Genomic DNA, 22036 nt, shown 5'->3' on the forward strand with positions numbered 1-22036 from the left:
CTAACTTTTTACTTGCATTAACTCATTATAATAATTCATTACACATTTTCCAGTCTACCCTCTGAGAAGGGAATTACTACTAAGATTGCTAGTGATTTTAAAAAACTGAGGTATACCCTCTCCACTGTGGTCTCTTAATAGAAAATATGACCTCTACTAAGAAGTATGGCAAGACCTCAACCTCTTTCCAGCTCACAATCCTTTTCTTAAACGTATTCCAGTGTCTGACCCCTGTTTCTTACCCATTTTGACTGCATAAAGAAATTCTGGGCTTTACTCACTTTATGTATCCATCTCACTAGATAGGCTAGTGAGATAGTCTATATTTACATATACAAAATAAAAGATTTTGACTAATGTGTCGCTATTGTAATTTCTGGTACCTCTATAGCACACAAAGATAAAAACACACATTTTCTTTTTTATCATCTCCTTTCTCTAGTGTAACTTAATCTTGAGTATTGTCAAACTAAATTCTAGATCTTAGACCAAATCTCTTGAGAGGTTCACTGTTCTTCCCTTTATATAATTTCACAATTTCTGGAGATCCTTTAGGAGGATGGGTGGACTGGATACCTTGGTGGTTTTATCAAAATTTTATAAAGTGAACAGAATTTTTTTTCAAAGTTGATATATAGGCTAAATAGTTATATTAGTATTTCCCTTCTGAGAATGTAATTTGTTTACTTATTTTTTCAGGGTTATGAAGATAATTGTATCATAAGAAATAAATTCAAATAAAATAAACTTTCTGTACAAAAAAAACAAAACAAAACTGAGGTATAGCCCATGAAGACTGAAATCAAGAAAATGAAAATGATTAGATCAGATAATTTATTTTTTACTTATCCACAGCTTCTTCAAACTAAAAAAGTTTGAAATTCAAGTCTCCTTGGCACAGAATCTCATTTTATCAAGTGGTTTAGCATTGTGCCTGGACTAAAAGCAAGACCACAACAGGATACAAGCAATACTTACTCATCATCCATTGTTTTAACATAATCATGTATTTGATTAGCAATATGAGGAAAATAACTATAATGCCAAAGGGTTGTTCAGAGAAGTATTTTTTTTTCTGAGTAGTAAATTATTAAAGGGTTGTTATGTGAAGTAAATTAGTTAATTCACATAAAACACCTAGAATAGTATCTAGTATATAATTAGCACCCAATCAACTTGAGCTAATATTGTTGTGTAGACTAACAATTAATTTTATCTTACCTTTAAATACTTTATTTTGTTTGCAATTCTGAGATTTCTTTCATTATGTTCCACTCTCTTTTTTTCCCACTATCATTAACTTTTACATATTTTTAAAGATACAATTACATAAATGTGCAAAGCCTAAAATACTTCAGTTAATGACTTAAAAATACAATTATTCAAAAGTTTTTGTACTGTTAAAAATTTTAAATGTGTGATGTTCTCATCACTGACCCTACATTTCTGATAATCAGTAATTTTGTCTAAATAATCTAATGATATGAACATAGCCATCATGTTGTATGCCTAATAACAGATGCAGGATTGAAGTTAATCATTTCAATGTAATATTGAACTTCAAACAATAGATAACTTTTTTTCTCTCTCTCTCTCTCTTTTTTTTTTTCCCTGACATAGGATACTTTTCTAGTATACAATTGATTTTTAGTGCAGTGCTGCTGAAGATGGGAGATTAGGAGACTGGGAAAAAGAGACTACATATTTCTAGGAATACATCAGTCTTGGAGGGTGGGTAAATTTATAGTTTGCAAAAGATCTCACTGCCAACCCAATATATCCTCAGACAACATGCCCCTAGTTATATCCATTAAGAGCCTGGGCCCTAAGGAAATATTATTAATATTGACGATAAACCTAGGCTATGTTGTTTATAGTTATTAGAAAAACAAAACAGTTGAATGATTGACTTCCAAATAAATTAATGAGCTGTTTTAGACAACACCCAGATGAAAATTTAAAACTTTAAGAAGAAATTTAAAAGCTATAGATTAGGTGCACTCAACAAAAAAATATCCAAATATGTGTAAACACTCAAAATTTCAACTGATAATTTTAATTTTCATCTAGTTACCATCATAAAACACAGGTACTCTGGCCCTTTTAATTTGGGGAGGGAAGGAAAACAGAGGAGTGGAATAAGTGGGTTGCAGGGAGAAACTAGTGTCATATCTATAATGTTTTGTGGTCAGAAAATTATAATTTCATTCTTAACTTCTTCAGTGTCATATTGTCAGTTTTGATTTCAATTTGTATTTATTAATTATTTTCTGAGGGAACACAGTGGTTTGTAGTCATGTGTAGTAAGAGTTATCTAGAATAGTCCATGTAAAAAATCACAAATTCCACACGTAATTATTTATGTGGGTTTTTTCTAGACTGTGAGCTCAATTGACGCTATATAAATCTACAGTATATAATTTCACCATTTATATAATTGACATTTACCACAGTTGTTAAATATTTAGTTAGAATGTTCACAGTACAGTCTTGTCAGCTTGAAAACTATGGGACTCCAGGTGCCGCTTGCGAGAATTTATGTTTTCAATAAAATGTCCTCCAACATGAGCAGCTGTGTTTTATCGAGAAGTTTCAAATCTATAACATTCAGTTCCTTCTTTCTTTCTTCATTCTACTTGTGCTCACATTCAGATGCCAAAATACATATCTGGTAAAGAACAAATGCAGAGTTCAAAAGAGGAAGGAGAGAGAGGGAAGTGGGAGAGGGAGAGCAAAAACCCAAACATATAGAAATCAACTCAGAGCCTATTCTCTTAAGCTTTTCATAAACTTTGTGTAGACAAGAGAAATAATGACCCTGGTTATTTTTGTCCCCATGAGGTATTATTGCATCATTTGGAAATATTTAAAGATTATGAGGAATATTTCTTAATCTAGATTAGAATATTTCAAACCACTTTTTAAAACCATATTTCAACCAATTACACATTTACATTAAAACATAAATAATATGAATGCAAAGCTGTCTAGTTAAAGAGGATAGTGATGTCAGGTGTTTATATTTGTTCCATCCTCAAAAGTCTATTAAAATGGCAGAAAATAGGATTTAACTTTTCTTGTTTTTGTTAAGTTAAAGCTCCTAAAAGGACACAGTGAGCAGAAGAGGAAATATCAAAACAACTTTAGGAACTGGAGACAGATTTATGAATGGTGACTTAACATACACTAGGAAGCCAAATCCTAAAGCTCAATTCTAAAGCCATGGTGTTAAAATAAAGCAACCCAGTTTATACTACAGAGACCTAAAGCTGTGGGGATTGTTAGCATCTGGTATCTCCAAGAAACAGAGGATGAGAGTGAGACTAAACTAAACCAAAATAATTTGAAAGAGTGTTTAAGAAATAGTTAGACCATAAAGACTCTCCCCTTGTTTGCACTGCCAGGTAATTTCTCTTACTTTATGCTATCAGAAGTCTGGAGCTTTCTTCTCTATGATGGGTCAAATATTTTCTATCAGTAACAGTATTACATTTGCAAAAGAATAAGATGTCATATAAAGCCAGAAGAACAACAACAAAAAGCTCTGAGAAATCATAATTTTATAGTATAAATGAAGGAATGAAAAGTAAAGCTGCAGAATCTTCTAGAACACAGAGCAAAAGAAACTGAAAATTAAGAAAGTAAGGATCATAGTTTTAAAGAATTTTTTTATTTTAGATGTTCCAAATTCAAATAACAGGAGTTCCAGAAAGATAAACTAAAACAGAGGAGAAAAAAATATGAAACAAATAGTGTTAAAATGTCATAAGAAGTGAGAGACATGAATCACCTGACTGTGAAGGATTACTGATTGCCCAGGAAAATTAAAACTATCAATTTCCTTACTTACCACCCTGAAATTTTAGAATACTCAGACTAAAGAAACCATTCTGGAAGCTTTCTTAAAGAAACAATAATTTTATCTATAGAACTTTTCAACAGCAACACTAGAAACTGAAAGAAAATGAAGGAAAGCCTTCCAAATTCTGAGGGAAAATAACTCCCATCTGGAATTACATATCCAGCCAAATTATCTACTAGATGTAAAGGTATAATAAGGGCATGATCCATATACAAAATGTCCCAAGAATGACCTGTGTCACTTTTCTCAACTCTGAGGAAAAAAATTGAGTGCAAATTGTTTAGGTTTAGCCTTTGTTCACCTAACAATCTTATTGAACTGTGGAGAAAATGAAATCAAATTTCTTTTTTTTTTAACTTTTTTTTTAAAGATTTTATTTATTTATTTGTCAGAGATAAAGAGTGCACAAGCACAGGCAGAGATAGCATCAGACAGAGGGAGAAGCAGGCTTCTGCTGAGCAAGAAGCCTGATGCAGGACTCAATCCCAGGAGCTTAGGATCATGATCTGAGCTGAAGGCAGACACTTAATCGACAGAGCCACCCAGGCATCTCTGAAGTCAAATTTCTTATAGAATATGAACAGTTTCTTTACCAACAACCAATATCATTATGTATTTTAGAATTGTCATTAAATGATAGAAAAAACTGACCCAGCTTAAAGAAAAATGAGGCCCATGACATACAGGTATAGGCAAAAATTGACAACAAAATTGTGGGAATTTTCCTGAAATTGAGAAAGAACTGAATTTTCTGAAATGGAAAAGACCCACCCTAGGAAATTGATTCAAAGTCATCTGTGCTGAGACAAATAATTGAATTTCAAGGATAAAGAGTTCCTCAAACATTTAGAGGGAGAAATAAGGGAAGTCATTCTTCAATGTTTTCCAATGACCCATAGTAAATCCCAGAAGACAATGGAACAATGACTGTAAATTTATGAAGGCCCAAGAGTGGTGTACCCATCCAAATGTATTTAACTATAAAAGAAGGAGGAAAGCATTTCCAAACATAAAAGCCTTTTTAGATGTAGCTACTAGGCAACTAGGCATGTCAAAATAAAAATGATAAATCCTGATAAAAGAATAATGACCAGTATTAAATCACTCATATATAAAACTGTCTAAAATGTGACTACAGATATTAAATGTCATACTATATATATATATATCATATATATTCTAATAACACATACTATATATGCCATAATAACAACAAATAAAAATTCGGAAGCAGAGTGGGAAATAGCAGATAATGAAAATCTATCAATCTTCTCAATATATTTGATGGAAAATTAATAAATATTTAGTAAACTTGAAAAATCAAAAAATAAGTAGTCATATACTGTTTCAGAAAGAACATTAGAAAAATAAAAATGAAATCAAGGAGGTTAAGAAAAGAGGATGAGTTGAAGTAAAAATTAGCTACTCTTTTTACCCTTCATAACATGTAAATATTGCCTAACATTGCTAATTCAGAAAAATCTGGATATGTATCTATATCTACACCAATATCTACATAGATAAAAACTACTATAATAACTAACACAGAATGTACTTGTATAGGTATCCATCTATGTCTAGATCCTGTCTACACTGGTAAATAAATATTTATTTGGAAAAATGAACAAAACTTATAACAGATGTTATTTTGGAGAAAAAAATGGAAAGTGAATATTTTTAATGTTTGTTTTTTACCTTTTGTACTACTAGAATTTCTTTAACACAAGAATTTCTAGGAATTTAAAAAGTGTCAGGATGACTTTTACTAGGGAATTCTGGACCTGTATTTGGTAGTTTTAGGTTCAACAACATGTAACAAAATAAAATTAAAATTAAATCAAACAAAATAAATAATGGACGGACAAGTTAACTGTGTATCTCTGGAGACCTTTGATTCCAGGCCTTCTCTCCCAAAACCTAAGTTCATTCGAGCTTGATACTCCAGAGTGATTTTCTCAAACTGGGCCAGCATGTTTAAATTCCAGATGAGCAAAGGAATAAATAAAGAACCTATCATCCTGCTAAGGATCATTCCCAGAAATACCATAAGAAAAGATTTCCTTAACTCTTACTTGTAAAAACTTATTAGCCTTTAGTTTCAAGGGAAACTGGAAGATATAATCCTTACCTGCATATTTTGCTTACATAGGTATGTACTTTTTTAATCTTCTAAGGAGAAGAGATGGCATTGGGTAGAAAACTAGCCATCTTTGCCAAAGATAACTTATTTTTTAATGGATTTATAGAACTTTTCATGATATCCTGCTTAAATATAGAGCAAAATGCATATAAAATGTTTATAATACACTCATCAATGAACAAAAAGTCATTAACTGTATCTATCCTGTGTTTAATATGTAAAAATTATCTGCAAATGGATACAGGCTGATATGTAATGCTAGAAAAAGTGAAACCACTATAATGGCTGGAGTAGTGAGGTTGTGAATTTTTTTTTCCTTTCTCTTCTTTCAGTTAAAGTTAGTGTTCTACAAAACATATTTTTTAAACATTTGATCAGGAGCAGTATCAAGAAACCTTTGCAATTTATCAAATACATTTTTCAGAAACAGTGATAATTAGAACACTTGAAGAACTGAGGGACTTCAAATAAGCCAAAGAAAGGATATTGCACATTACATACTATTAATTTTATTCTTTTAAATTTTGTCTTTTAGTTGTGAACAGTTGATGTTTTAGTGGCATTATCTAGGGGTACCTGGCTGGTTCAGTTTATAGAGCATGTGACTCTTAAACTTAGGGTCCTGAGTTCAAATCTTATGTTGGGATTACTTTTAAAAATAAGTAACTAAAAAAGGAGGCATTATCTAAACCATTTTAGCTCCTAAAAGCTTGTTAATAAATTATTTGCTAATATCAGAAGATAGAGGACTTTCTAAGTACATAAACCAAATATATTTCTTCTTTTTTATTGGTTTAGAAAGAAACTTGTATGATTTTAAGAGCCCAGAGGATCTGCCTTTCCCATTACCTAAATATGAAATGTGTTAACACTGTTCACCAATATTTGATCCTCATCACCTTTCATGCCATGGGAGAATGGATATACACCCTCTCACCTTGAGGTGGGACAAACAGGGTCATATAACAAATCCTGGCAGATGATCTGTAGGTTGAAGCCATGTACCTCACTTTCTGACTGGAGAATTTCATTGCCAGAGACACTACAGTCTCACTTTCTCTTTGGTGGTGAATGGGAAAAATTCTTCACCAAGTGCCTCTGATGAGCAAAAATCTTAAAGCCCTCTTGGACATACAGAGGAAGAAGAGAGAAATAATCTTCATTGTATTTAGCCAACAAGAATATGGGGCTATCTGTGCCCACATTATAACCCACAATGTCCTGATATGAGAGTATTAATATAGAAATCAAAAACTATGTTGAAGTTACGTTTGTGAAGTCTGAAGGAACTATATTTACTTTCCTGTGTATTAAATTTTAAGTTACCTATAGCAATTGCTAGATCAGTTTTTTTTTCCCAAAGGAAGAATCATGAATGCTACAGTTTTAAGTAGATTTATGAATTCCCATTGTTACACAATTTTGAACTCCGCTTTTATAGTAAGTAAAAGTACTTATTCTTAGTATAGAAATTTATTATAAAACAAACTTAAGATAAATGTCAACCATGATTTGCCTTTTTAATCTTAATATTTTTTTATATGTTTGAATTTAAGCAACATGGAGTTAGAAGTGTCAGTTCTGGTTTTAAGCAACCATACATTAATATGTATTTGTATGAGTGTGTATATATATGTGTCTGTATACAATTTAGTGTATGTATATATGTGTCTGACTATTGCATAATTGGGTGATCACTATCCAAAACAAGAATATTTTCATCACCTCATAATTTTCCCTTTGCCTTTTCTTGTCATTTTCCTTCCCTCACTTAAGGGGAAACCACTTTCTAATTTCTAATATGATATATTAATTTTTTCTGTTCTTATCCCATAAATTGAATACTTCTGTCCCTAGCTTCTGAACTTAACATCATGTCTTTGCAGTGATTCATGTTATTGCATTTAGTTCATTTATTTTATCTAAGTGTGAAATTATTGGACTATAGCATAGAGAAGTATTTAACTACAAACAGTTCTACAAAGTGATTATACCATTTTCATGCCTGTTATGGACTGAATTGTGTACCTCCAAAATTCATAGTTGAGTCCTAATCCTCATTACCTCAGAAGGGGGACTTCTTTAGAAATGGGGTCATTAAGGTGACTTCTAATCTAATATGACTAGTATCCTTATATAAAGGAGGAATTTGGTAACATCTATAGAGAGGGAGAATATGAAATAAACATGAAGACAGTCATCTACAAGCCAAACAGATTCCTGGAAGAGATTCTTCGCCTCAGCCCTCAGAAGGAACCAGGCCTGCCAACACTTGACTTCACAACTTTAGTCTCTGGAGTTGTGAAACAATAGATCTCTTGAGAAATCCACTTTGTAGTACTTTGTTAAAACAGCCCTAGCAAACTAATCCAACACCCATCAACAATACTTGAGAGTTTTAGTTGGCTCATGTGCCGGATAGAATTATTTTTCCCCTTTGGTTAGCCTTCCTAGAGGTAACAATAGTTATCTCATTGTTGCTTTATTTTGCATATCTTCAAGGACTAAAGGTGTTGACCACCTTTCATATATTTATTGGCCATTCACTTACCATTTGCAAAGTGTCTCATCAAGTTTTCTGCCAATTTTTTTTAAACTGGGTTATCCATCTTTTTATTGTTTATTCATAGAAATATGTATATATACTGGATATTAATTTTTTTTGCAATCTATAAATTTGGAGTATGTTTTACAATGTATGGATTATCTTTTAAGTTGTCTTTTAGTAAGAAAATCTTACCAATGTTGATGAAATACAATTTATCATTTTTTTCTTTTAGTATTAATTCTTTTTATACTCTGTCCAATAATTTTTACCTACTAAGTGCATCAAATTTACCATACATTCCCGTAATATTATATGCTAATTTTTGCATGACTGAAAGATACTTGACATAGGTCTCTGCCAAACCAAGTAGTGTCTCAAGAAAACTTAATATTAAGATGTGCCAGAAATTTAGAAATATAAAATTTCTTTTTTGTTCAGAAACTACTCTATAACCAATTTACTTGATACTTTGTTTTCAAAGTAAATTAATCTTACACTTTTAATGTGAAAATTAATTGCAAAATGACTGAAAGAATGAATTGCTTTCTTCATAAGGTTTGGTTTTTTTAGGAGGGTGTTTTTGGTGTTTTTCTTTTTTTGCTTACTCGAAAGAAGAAAATGTATTCTTATAAAGCAATTCAATCCCATCTTATCAATATAAAGGTTTTATAGAGTTTGCCATGTACAATTTTGGAAACTAAGATACTAAGATACTTTTTCATCTAAGTACAAATTTACAAGTGTTAAGATTTCACTATGACAAATCTGTTTTGACTATAAAATGAGAAAAAAACTTGGGTTTCAAAGCCTGAATTTTTCAATAAGTTCATTTAGGTATGTTTTCTCACTAACCAGTACAAGCAAGCAGTCCTGGAACATTTTAAAAGATTATTGGTAATAGAATGGATGATGTTTAAAATCTCAATAATATCACAGATCATCAAGAAGATAAATCAAGGATAAGTCACACTATGCAAACTTACTGGATAATGTTTCCTGCAAATTTATTGGCACTGATTCTCTTTCTTATTTTGGTGATCTATGTTCATCATGTGAATGATATTTTGAAGATTTACTCTAAAAGGGAGATCTGGCTTCAGCTCTGGACTTAGCTATTACTTCTAGTCATTGAAAGTGTCAAATTTGATGCTTCTTTACAAGGTAATGTAAATATGGACAATTTGGTGCCTAGAAAACAAAGCCTCCATATACATTTACAACTTTAGAATGACCAGGAGATTAATCTCCTTTTATTTATTTTTATTTTTTATTTAAATTCAATTAGCCAACTTATAGTACATCATTAGTTTCAGATGTAGTGTTCAGTAATTTATCAGTTGTGTATAATGCCCAGTGCTCATCACATCACCTGCCCTTCTAAATGTCCATCACCCAGTTACACCAAGCCCCCCACGCACCTCCTCTCCAGCAACCCTCAGTTTGTTTCCTAGAGTTAAGAGTCTTTCATAGTTTTACTCCCTCTGCGCTGACTTCCGATTCAGTATTCCTCCCCTTCCTCTATGGTCCTCTACTGTGTTTCTTATATTCCACATATGAATGAAACTATATGATAATTGTCTTTTTCTGATGGACTTATTTTGCTCAGCATAATACCCTATAGTGCCATCTACACTGATGTAAATTCATCATCCTTTCTGATGGCTAAGTAATATTGCATTTTTAACTATAGTTAATCAACATAGGTACTTAATTTCTATCATAACTAGTGTACTTAGAAACTTAGAAACTTTTACTCCCTGGGGACGCCAAGGTCATTAAATGTCTGCCTTCACTCAGGTCATGTTCCCAGAGTCCTGGGATGGATCCTCACATCGGGCTCCCTGCTCTGTGAGAAGCCTTCTTCTCCATCTCTCACTCCCCTTGCTTGTGTCCTCTCTCTGTCAATAAATAAATAAATAAATAAATAAAATGTTTAAAGAAAAAGAAAGAAGGAAGGAAAAGAAGAAAGAAAGAAGGAAAGAAGAAAGAAAGAAACTTTTTCTACCTGAAATAACTTTTCCCTACCTTCTACCCCCATCTAGGCCTTGGCATCAACAGAGGATTTTGTTCTCTAAGCCCAGCTTCTTCTAAATAACCTTCTCAGGGTATTTGTGGAAGAGACACCACACCTGTATTAGTTTTCCCAGAAAGAAAAGTCTGAAACATTTCCACTCTCTTAGGGAGTATAAATCTATATATCTAGAGTTAGCAAAGAAAGGAGATGAGGTAAGAAAAGAAGGAAAAGCCAGTGTAAGAATATATTGCTGAGTTAGTTACCACTTATTACATGCATTGCTTGCTTGGTCTCAAGATCTTAGGCTGTCATCTAAGAAAATACAAAGACCACTACTTATAATGATAATTGGGAAGGAAGAGAGGATTATTTATCCTCCAGTCTGGTATTCTATTGTCAGAAGTAAATTTATGGAACTTCAATTTCCCACCACTTCCAAGTTATAGGCACTGAGAATCAGATATCTCCTGACATCTCACAGTCAAGCATCAACAGGTAAGCCACAGGGCAAGGAGAAGCTGTGGGATGTGGGCAGAGGGTGAAGCATGTTTCACAGGTGTGACACTTTTTGAAAACCACCCAGAATCGATTAATGAGCAACAGCAGCAAGGCCAGGAACAGAGGCCCAAAATTCCTGAAACAGGTGAAGCAGAAAAAATAGAAAGTAGCATAGAAGAGGCATCTGATGCAGTATCTAAGTAAATTAATATTATAAAGGAAATCAAACTATTACAGCTATTTCCAATACAAGCAAAACAGTGAGGTTTACTTCCCCTGAGTTGTATTTCTAGGTTTAACCCCTGAAATTCTCTTTTTTTTTAAACTTTTTTTTTTTAAGATTTTATTTATTTATTTGACAAAGAGATCACAAGTAGGCAGAGAGGCAGGCAGAGAGAGAGAGAGAGGAGGAAGCAGACTCCCTGCTGAGCAGAGAGCCCGATGTGGGGCTCGATCCCAGGACCCTGGGATCATGACCCGAGCTGAAGGCAGCGGCTTTAACCCACTGAGCCACCCAGGTGCCCCTGAAATTCTCTTTTGACTAATTTCTTTTCCAAATTGAGATTGTATATTTCCTCTCAAATAATTCATTTCATAAAAAACTGTGAAGATACAAACACATGGATATTCAATAAAGCTCTTGGTCAATATTATCTTCAGCTAGATCCAAAAAATCTAATTTGTTTTACATGTTCTCATATGCACTAATCTGCTTATAATAATTTGGAGAAAGGTTTGTGGAGCATTTGACAATCTTCAGTGACATGAACTATGAGAAAGTAGCATGCTCAATGGTGGCGTTGGGATGATTAGACAAGGCATCTTACAGAGGCAGGTTCATCTTAAGGAAGAGCTGGATTTGGGAGAAGGTGATGAAGTGTAGGCCATTTTCACTTTCCTCTACAGGGGAAAATCTGGATGTAAATATCCAGAAAGGAAATTCCATTTCTGTAATGGAAGACTGATTCAATAAGAAGATACCTGAGTTGTAGACGCAGACTCAGATCCATCCATATAGGGAAGAGTTGAGGTTTAGAAGATGAGCGCAATTTCTATTAGACCATAGGAAGAAAGAGAAAGAGAACTTGACGTGTCTTTATTAGGGATAGAAAAGAGAGAAAAATCAATAGAAAAAATTTTTAAAGGAAACAACAGCAAAGAGGTGGTTAACTCCAATAGAAAAACCTCATGAAGCCAAGTGAACACAGGATTTCAGGCAAGAAATAATAATCACTTAAGAATAGTGTAACTGCATCAAAGACCACAGTGTAAAAGATCTAATGCAGTGACACATGCATATTCGTCATACAGACTCAGAACAACATTTCTACTTTGAGGTTATCCTCAATTGCTCATGTCTTAATGGAAGATATTATTAAGTCAGAAGAATCTGGCTAAACCTCCTCCATGCTTTGTGTCTGACTACAGTGTAGACACATAGTGTGGATACATCTAATAATTAAATGCTCACACGTCCAGGTTTGAGTCTCGAAATGGTGACCAAATGATATTGGTATATGGAGACATTTTCAGGCAGTACTGGCAGTAGTGCTGTCAGAATTCAGCAATGCAGACAATGATAGATACTCAGTGGCATTAGGGCGAGCAGTACTATCCTAACCAGACTGTCTCTGAGGCATGATACTGGCTCTTTTTCCTGCTACCTGCATGCTCTTGGTTGTTGCCCAATTTCCTGGGCCTGGTGTTCCAGCCTTCCATTTACATTAGGAAACACCGAATATCCTTCCAGCAAATTCCTTTCCTCCCTGAATTTAAAAAAAAAAAAAAAAAAAAAAAATATATATATATATATATACATATATATATATATATATATATATACGTGTGTGTCTCAACAGAATGACTACAACACTTTCATTTTATATATATATATATGTATACACACACACACACACACACACACATATATATATAAAATGAAAGTGTTGTAGTCATTCTGTTGAGACAAGATGGGTCCTCATCTAAATTTTGATTCCTATGACACCACAAATACCAAAAGAAATGAAAAGTTTCATTTACTAACATTAAGAGACTGGCTGCAGAGAGTCATGCTGTTTCTCAAGCTGGTCAGAAATTGACTTTAGAAAGCTGGGACAGGAGAATAGCCTGGCTTTTATGGTAGGCATGGGTTGTTAGCTTGATGAAAGTTTTCATGTGTGCTGACCTCAGTTGCCTGGCTTGATCTTCTTGCAGGTGCCAAAAGAGGTAGCAGCTCAGCTTTCTATCAGCTTGCCTGGTCCTGGGGCAGGAAAGAAAGGGGAGTGTGAGGGGGGGTTTAAAACTGTTAACAATCAAATATAAAAAAATTAAGTTAGACTCATTACCAAAGGAACTATTATAAATTAACTCAGACCAAATCAACCAAACCAAAAGTACAAAGAACATGTTTTAAGGAGAGTAAAACTGTCATCTCATTAAGAAAGATTGAACATGTTTGTTTAAAATATGATGAGTGGAACACTTCAGGGCATTTGAATTAGATATGAATTAAACTCTGATCCTTCCTTGCATTAGCTAAGTAATCTTGTGCTAGTTATTTTGTCTCTGTAAGCTTCAGTTTCAACATCTGTAAAAAGAAAAAAAAAATAGGTATCAGTCCTGACAACATTGTATGAACAGATCATATTTTTTTAAAATTTTATTTACTTATTTGACAGAGAGATAGAGATCACAAGTAGGCAGAGCATCAGGCAGAGAGAGAGGAGAAAGGAGGCTCCCCGCAAAGCAGAGAGCCTGATGCAGGGCTCGATCCCAGGACCCTGAGGTCATGACATGAGCCGAAGGCAGAGGCTTAACCCACCGAGCCACCCAGGCACCCCAACAGACTGTATTTTTTAGCTAGGTCTCATAATAGCAGAATTGCCCACTAATTAAGAACATCATCTCAGAAGCCACAGGGCATTGGTTAAAATCCCTACTCTACCACTTACCGACTCAATGGTCTTAGGTACATGATAAACCGCTCAAAGAATCAGTTTCCTCATCTAAAGGGAAGTAACAATAGCACTGTTAAAATATGGTTTGGGGGGAATAAATGTGACCATACGTTTGCCTGAGAATAAGAATTCACTAAGTATCAGCTGTTGTTATTATTATTCTACTCACCAAATGGATCCCATTCCACCCTGTACCGACAAGGACTGCATAGTTTACTGACAATACTGTGGGATATGTGACCAGGGTTCATACTACACACCACAAAAAGATGGTTACTCAAATTACCTCTTACATGGCTTGCTTCTTCTCCCTTAACATCTTTTCTCTGCAGGGCACCTGGGTGGCTCAGCGGGTTAAGCCTCTGCCTTTGGCTCAGGTCATGATCTCAGGGTCCTGGAATCAAGACCTGCATCGGGCTCTCTGCTCAGCGGGGCTCCTGCTTCCCCTCTCTCTCTGTCTGTCTCTCTACCTACTTGTGATCTCCCTCTCTCTGTGTCAAATAAATAAAATCTTTAAAAACAAAAAAAAGGTATTTTCTCTGCAGTCATTTGTCTCCTACAGACACTAAATGCATTCCATGAATGGATTATTAAAAATTAGTTCTTACTATCCACTCCAGTACAGTACACTAATCAGTCAAGCCCAGAGGTCATGAATGCATTGAAAATTTATTATCCTCTAGCATGATCATGGGGAAGAGTCTTATTTGCTACCATACCACTGACCATATTATTAACTCAACAATGCATGTGTCCATATAGAAGGATATATGTTTCCTAAGAAGATGAATATATCTAAATAATGCTACATAGGAATTATTATACTTGCCTCATGAGCTTGTGGAGAGGATTTAACTAGGTAATCTCTGTATAGAACCTACTACAATACCTTGATCACAGTAAGTGAAGAATTTATATTAGTAATTCATGTTACTACCATTTGTGCTATAAGAATTTATTCCATATTCCTCAGGATAATATCTAAACTTATAATGATCTGACATTTTAAATCCTATTTGTTAAAATTATTTCTTATTTGTGAAGCTGATTTATTTGTTAAAATTCAAATGCCAAATCAACTTTTATGCAATTAAAGGCAAAATAAGAAAATGTCTTTAAAATCATAGCAGGGCAACTCTAGACTGATAAAATACACTATTATCCTGGACTTTCAAAATTTTAATTAGTGTTTCAAGTTTTCTTTTTCTCTTTAGACCTATGAAATATAGATTAACTTGGAAAAGAGTGAGAAAATTCTCTGGTTTTATACCATAGAAAATCTTCCAAGATTATAAAATATTTCACTTATTTCTTAGTCCATTATATATTGTTTTTATGCTTTATAGAGATTCTAAGACAAAATTGTGAAAAAAATAGGGGTGCCTGGGTGGCTCAGTCGTTAAGTATCTGCCCTCGGCTTAGGTCATGATCCTAGGCATCTGGAATGAAGGCCCATATTGGACACCCCGCTCCACAGGAAGCCTGTTCTACTTCTCTCATCCCCCCTGCTTGTGTTCCTTCTCTCACTGGTCTCTCTCTCTCTCTGCCAAATAAATAAATAAATAAAATCTTTAAAAACAAAAATGGCAAAAAATATATATTTAACTTGTTAGGTTTTAAATGTTTTGATGGCATCATTAATTATTGTTCTAAAAAGCTGAACAATAAATATTCAGGGATAGTTGGGCAAAAAAAAATGCATAAAACATCCTCGCCCAACAAAGCAAAAATATGTTGCTTTGGACATTCCCTCAAAGAAGGCTCATAGATCTCTACTTTCAGTAATGTTTGAAACTGGAGAATCCTAAATCAAATCCCGTCATCCTTTTCTTTCTCAAAATACCAAGCCAGGCCTAGGCTAAATGGAAAAGAGAATGGCAAAGAAAAGAGCAGCAAGGATTGTTATATAACTAACATACAAAAACGTACTATCTCACCTGCCTCGGGAAGAAAAAAAAAAGGTCCAAGTATTTTTTAAATTTTTATTTATTTATTTCATGGGGGAGAAGAAGCAGAGCAAGAGGGACAAGCAGACTCCGAGCAGAAAGTGGAACCCAAATAGGGGCTCAGTGTGGGGCTTGATCTCATCTCCCTGAGATCATGACCTGAGACAAAATCAAGTGTCCATCATTCAACTGACTGAGCCCCCCACGTTCTAGGGTATTTTTAAAAGAAAATACTATTGATATTGACACACAAAGACTAGACTTGAAGAGTACATGCAGAAATGTTAAAGTTGTGACAAGAAATGGGTAAAGGACAAGTTTTAGTGGGTGATTCCCAACCTGAAACCCATTTCTTAAAGGTACATCCAATCACTCTAATGCTACATTTCTGTATACTCAGTAAGATTTCTGCGTTTTTGTCGAAGGAAGAATACTATGTGAAGGATATTGTTGAGGAAGAAGAGTGTTTTCTAAGCCTGATTACATTTAGATTGAAATATAGAATTCTATAAACAAAGGTACCAAAAAAAGAAAGAAAGACAGACAGACAGACAGAAAGAAAGAAAGAAAGAAAGAAAGAAGAAAGAAAGAAGCTATTTACTGAGCAAGCAATCAGCAAGTGCAACAAGCGCATATAAATTATTAACACCATGCAAAAGCAATATCCAAGTCATTAGCAAGTGTTAAAGTAATGTGTTTTACACTCAGAAGTTACTCAGTAAATATTTGTTGAATTTAATTGCATGGATACTTCCTAAATTGCTTTGATCCTGATTTGGAAAGTGAGATTTATTTCTTCACAAATAGGACAGGGAAACAATTCTTGATGTGATTAAAATGGGTCCAGAAGATCTGGCAGCATCTCAGGGAGTCTGACTAAAAAAAAATTTTACTTAATGAATCCTAGGTCAAATATGACAGTAGTCAGTAGAAGGAAATGTCTGCCTTTGGAAATGACTTCAAGGCTAAAAACTTCTGAGCTACAGAAAATGTCACTTTTACCAAGAAGTCCCCATATTTACAGCAGAATCAGACATTGCACACCAGTCAAGGAATGCCTGCTTCATGCTGTAGAAGCCCATGGTGCTTATTGAAATAGACATTTCAAGCTCCATTTCGTGCATCGTGCATCATGTAGCAGCAATGAAGCTTTGAAAGTTGACTGTTCTACTCAGTAGTGTGACTTGATTAGTCTATCCATTCTTCTTGCCTGTCTCTGGTTTATGTGTACACTGAGTTAAGCCACTTTCAGCCAATAAAATTTGTAGAGACTTTTGCCAGTGAAGCCGTTGTAATTTGTGAAAGTCACAGCTTCTCCTTTTCCTAGATATAGATGTGGAAATATGTTTCCTGAGTTGCTGCAGTAGTCCTCCTGCAACCATCAGAGAAGTTATCCAGTGATAAAGCCAATACTAGGAGGAGGGTGAAATCAAGAGAATCCCAAAGCAATGGAATCAGGGCCATAATTATGAGGCTCAATAAAATTCCTGTGACATAGGTCAATTTGAGAGGAAGACTCCTCTCTTTATGTACAAGAGAAAGCATCCTGATACAAAATGGCGGGAGATAACTCTTTCACTGCCTGCCTCTGTGAGGGCAGTGTGCAGTAGTGCCCAGAAAACTGTGCTGTCTTTGGAAGGACTAAGTTCAGTCTTTAATTTGCTGCTGAATCAGTCACTTCATCTGCAGAACACAGACATGAAAACGAAAGCTGCTCTGAGAGAAAGAGAGAGAGGTATTTTAAATGTAACCAGAATTGGACAGTAAATCATCTAGAATAAAACAATTAGACTGATAACTCTTTTCTCAACAGCAACAACAGAAGGCAGAATACAATGGATTCATTTTTCTAGGATTCCAAACAAACAAAAAAAGCTGTCACGTGTCTTATGCAGTGATAGACAATAACTGTCAATGTGAAATTCTATGCACAGTCGTGAAGGGTCACTGAAATAAATTGCTAAGATCCCTCTTCCAGAATAAAGGGTTTATTACACCACCTCCTGAGAATGTCTGGAAGACCCTTTGGGCTACTCTGAGCTAGCAAAAGCTGCTTTACTGAGGTCACAGCTTCTTCCTCAAGCAGACCACAGCTAATGACCAATCAGTGCCCAGATTGAAAGGCTTGGTACCCTGCCCAATTTAAAATACCTCTGAAGGGACATTCCATCATCTGAATTTCCTGAAAGCTTCTACTTACATTTTACTTCTCCCATTCCCCAATTCTATTTTCTTTCCTTCCCTTCCACTGGTGTTAATCCCAGAATTTGTACTAACTCCACCACACGCTTATCTGTGTATCAAAATTTGTTTCTTGGCCAACTCAATCGAAGACAATAGTGAAATTCTATTTCAAGAAATAGGATGAACTAAAAGCCCATCTCAGAAGAACAAACTGACTATACCACCAAAGACGTACAATAAAAGGGAATTCTAAGGAATACATTCAGGAAGAAAAAAACTGTTCTCAGATGAAACAGTGAAAATTTAAGAATGAAAGGCGACTACAAATATTATAAATAATAGGAGTGAAACTGAGCTGATATTTACAGTATAAATCGATGTTAACAATATCTGGTTGCTGGGTTGAAAACAGAAAAGAACTATAATACTGAACAGTGACAAAAGAATAATTGTATGGCAATTGTAATTATTTTATTCATTGTGTATTATATGTTATTAAATTTATATTTTTATTGTTCGAACAGAAGTTAAAGATGCTGATTAACTTCAGACTCTATTAAGTTAATATGACTATTAAAGTCATTATTAAAATTAGAAACGTGAAGAACATACTCTAAAAAAAAGGGGAAAAATGTAATGAACAGAAAATACTAGTTCGAAAATCAAAAGAAAAAAGAAGAGCAAGATTGAAAGAAGAAAGCATGAAAAAGTAGAAAGAATATATGGTAGAAACAAGTCCAAAGATGTTTACAAATGTCACAATAAAATTAATAAACTGGGGTGCCTGGATGGCTCAGTGGGCTAAAGCCTCTGCCTTCAGTTCAAGTCATGATCGCAGGGTCCTGGGATCGAGCCCTGCATCAGGTGCTCTGCTCAGCAGGGATCCTGCTTCCTCCTCTCTCTCTGCCTGCCTCTCTGCCTACTTGTCATCTCTGTCTGTCAAATAAATAAATAAAATCTTTAAAAAAATTTAATAAAGTACCCAGACAAAGACTATCAGACTGAATTTTTTTAAAAATACATATATCTTGTTTCAAAAAGCAAAGGACACTGAAAGAATTGAAGTCAAATGAACAGAGAACTATATCAAACAAATATCATCCAATGATTTTTAACAGTTTGAAGGTTAAGAATAAATCTGGGGATAGAACAGCCTAAGAGTGAATGCCAGAAAGAAATCGTGCCCCAAATTAATCACTCCAGGAAGGCTGCTTACCAAAGAAACCTAGGATACCAGAAGTGTTTTCTAAACTATTATAAATAATGGCATGGTAAATGGAGCCAAACTTCATAAATTCAGAGTGAAATGAAAACAAAGACTAACTAATGAGCAACATGTTTCGTGATAACTGATGAAGTTAAAATCAAAGGGGATCAAGCAGAATTTCTGAACTTAAGTGAAAAATAAGCTGCTTTCAATGCGTTAATCCTCAGCATGCACCTGGGGCCAGCTTGGTGGATTAAAGGAATAGTTCAGCTCTGAACTCTATTTTAGGTATCATCGAGTATTTTACAACCTCTTATGTATTTGTTCAACACAAAGTGTTACGTTCTTGCTGTATGCAAACCCGCAGATGGAATAAGGAGAGCTCTTACCCTTTAGGATGCATTTACTCAAGTTGAAAAGATTTCATACCCCACCATGGGAGGAAGCAGCTTTTTTGATTCAGAGCCAAAAGGGATAAATTGTGAAAACCTAGTGCATGATCCTGAAGGCAGTTCCTAAATAGGCCTACTGGTTTTTAAAGTTCATAAAAGGAAGAAACCATCAGGCATTTGGAAATGAGGAGGGAATTAAGGCTTTTTGATGAATGAGAAAGAAACCTGCCTCTTCTTTGGTATTGAATCCTATGGGAGGTTCAGAGCAGACCAACCCAAAATACGCCAATTTGGCATATTCATTATTTTTAATTAAAGTTACTTAGGAAAAAGACAGTATGAGAAAGGCACTCTAGTCATCTTTTGTCCCCCTAAAAGCAGGATATAAACCTCCTATATGAAAGGTACTCTCCCTCTTACCACCAGAGATAGGGAATTTAAGGCTGAGAAGTCTGTGTGAGCAAACCTTGTTACTTCTTCACTAATTTACCAGGCCACACCCAAACTTCTCCGTTTTGCCAGTTCTTCACAGGTTTATTGCTTCTTTGTCTAACAGATACAAAAGCTGTTTGCTTGGGTCACTTCTTTGAATCTCATTTCTATAAACTCCTATACATACATAATTAAATTTGTTTTTCTCCTGTTGACCTGTCCTATGTCAGTGTAATTAGACCAACCAAAAACCCTAGAAGAGAAGAAAGAAAAAGTTTTACTGCCCAACAAGGACAAAGGTTTCAAGTTGTTTGTGTATCAGAGGATCATGGAACAGAGGAAGATCTTTAAGGAGATAAATGTGACATTCCTTTGGTGAATGGTCAGAAAGGACCCTTGCCTTGAGGGGGAAGGGGAGAAACACTTGTAGTTGAACTCTGCAAGAGGCAGCTGAGAAGCCTGCATAACACTAGCTTGTCCTGAAATGTCAGGAATTAAAACCCACTTCATAACCAGCTTTTTTGGCTTAACATAATATCCTCCAGGTTCATCCATGTTTCACATAGGATAGGATTCACTTCTTTTTTAAGCTGAATAATATCCTGTTGTATGTGTATACTACATTTTCCTTATCCATTTAACCTCTTGATGGACATTTCAGTTGTTTCCATATCTTGGCTATTGTCAATAATGTTGCAATGAGTATCGGAAAACAAAAATGTCCTCGATATCCTCATTTCAATTCTTTTGATCATGTACTCAGAAATGGGATTGCCTCATCGTATTGTAGTTCTGTTTTTAATTTTTTTTTAAAGATTTTATTTATTTATTTGACAGATAGAGATCACAAGTAGGGAGAGAGGCAGGCAGAGAGAGAGAGAGGAGGAAGCAGGCTCCCTGCCAAGCAGAGAGCCTGATGCGGGGCTCGATCCCAGGACCCTGGGATCATGACCTGAGCGAAAGGCAGAGGCTTTAACCCACTGAGCCACCCAGGCCCCTGTTTTTAATTTTTTGAGGTACCTTCATATTGTTTTCTATAGTGGTTGTACCATTTTCTATTCCCATCAACAGTGCACAAAGGTTTTAATTTATCACCATATTCGCCAACACTTGTTACCTTTTTTCTTTTTTAATAAGAGCCATCCTAATAGGTGTGAGGTGGTATTTCTTTGTGGCTTTGATTTTCATTTCCCTGATTAACAGTGATCTTGAGCACCTTTTCCCTGCTCTGGGCCATTTGTATGTCTTCTTTGGAGATGTGTATACTGAAGTCTGCCATTTTTTAATTGGGCTATTTCTAACAAATGAATACTGCATGATTGCATTTATATGGAGTATCTAAAAGAGTCAAACTCACAGAAACAGAGAATAGAGTAATGATTTCCAGAGGCTATAAAGCAGAGGAAATCGGTCTAGATTCAGTTGGACAAGACAGAAAAGTTCTAGAGATCATCTGTACAACATTGTACCTATAGTTAACAATACTGTACAGTGCACTTAAAAATTTGTTAAGAGTATATCTCATGTTTAGTGTTTGCACTACAATTAAAAAAATAAAAACTCACTTCAGGTGGAGCCTCTGCACCACACGTTTTGACGGCAGTATGCAGGACCGCAGAGAAAACCGCAGTGGCAGGGACAGCACCGGCAAACCATAATGTCTCCACCCTCTTGTGTAGACCAAAAAGTGGATCAAAATAGCTGGCCTTGAACTTATCTTCTAAATTTGAAAATTGGTGCTCAAGTAGGATTTAATTTGGTTTCAAAACAGACCTTCTCAACTGAGTTTCCATAACAGAATTTCCTTAATGCCTGAGGCATCCATTGTGTAAATTAACTCACATTTTCTGCATCTG

The 22036-nt window shown here is 34.8% G+C and overlaps 1 long non-coding RNA gene across 1 annotated transcript in view; it reads right to left on the minus strand.

Moving 5' to 3' along the window:
- Window positions 1–1438: 1438 nt before the first annotated feature.
- LOC123940235 overlaps window positions 1439–22036 on the minus strand; it is a 265626-nt gene continuing 245028 nt past the window's right edge. Inside the window, exons 3-4 of the long non-coding RNA XR_006818054.1 lie at window positions 13103–13322; window positions 1439–2668 (exon numbers count right to left, since the gene is read on the minus strand). This is a non-coding gene — a long non-coding RNA (uncharacterized LOC123940235). The remainder of the gene's footprint in view (window positions 2669–13102; window positions 13323–22036) is intronic.

This window comes from Meles meles, chromosome 4 (genome assembly GCF_922984935.1).
Source record: "Meles meles chromosome 4, mMelMel3.1 paternal haplotype, whole genome shotgun sequence".
Taxonomy (NCBI): Eukaryota; Metazoa; Chordata; class Mammalia; order Carnivora; family Mustelidae; genus Meles; species Meles meles.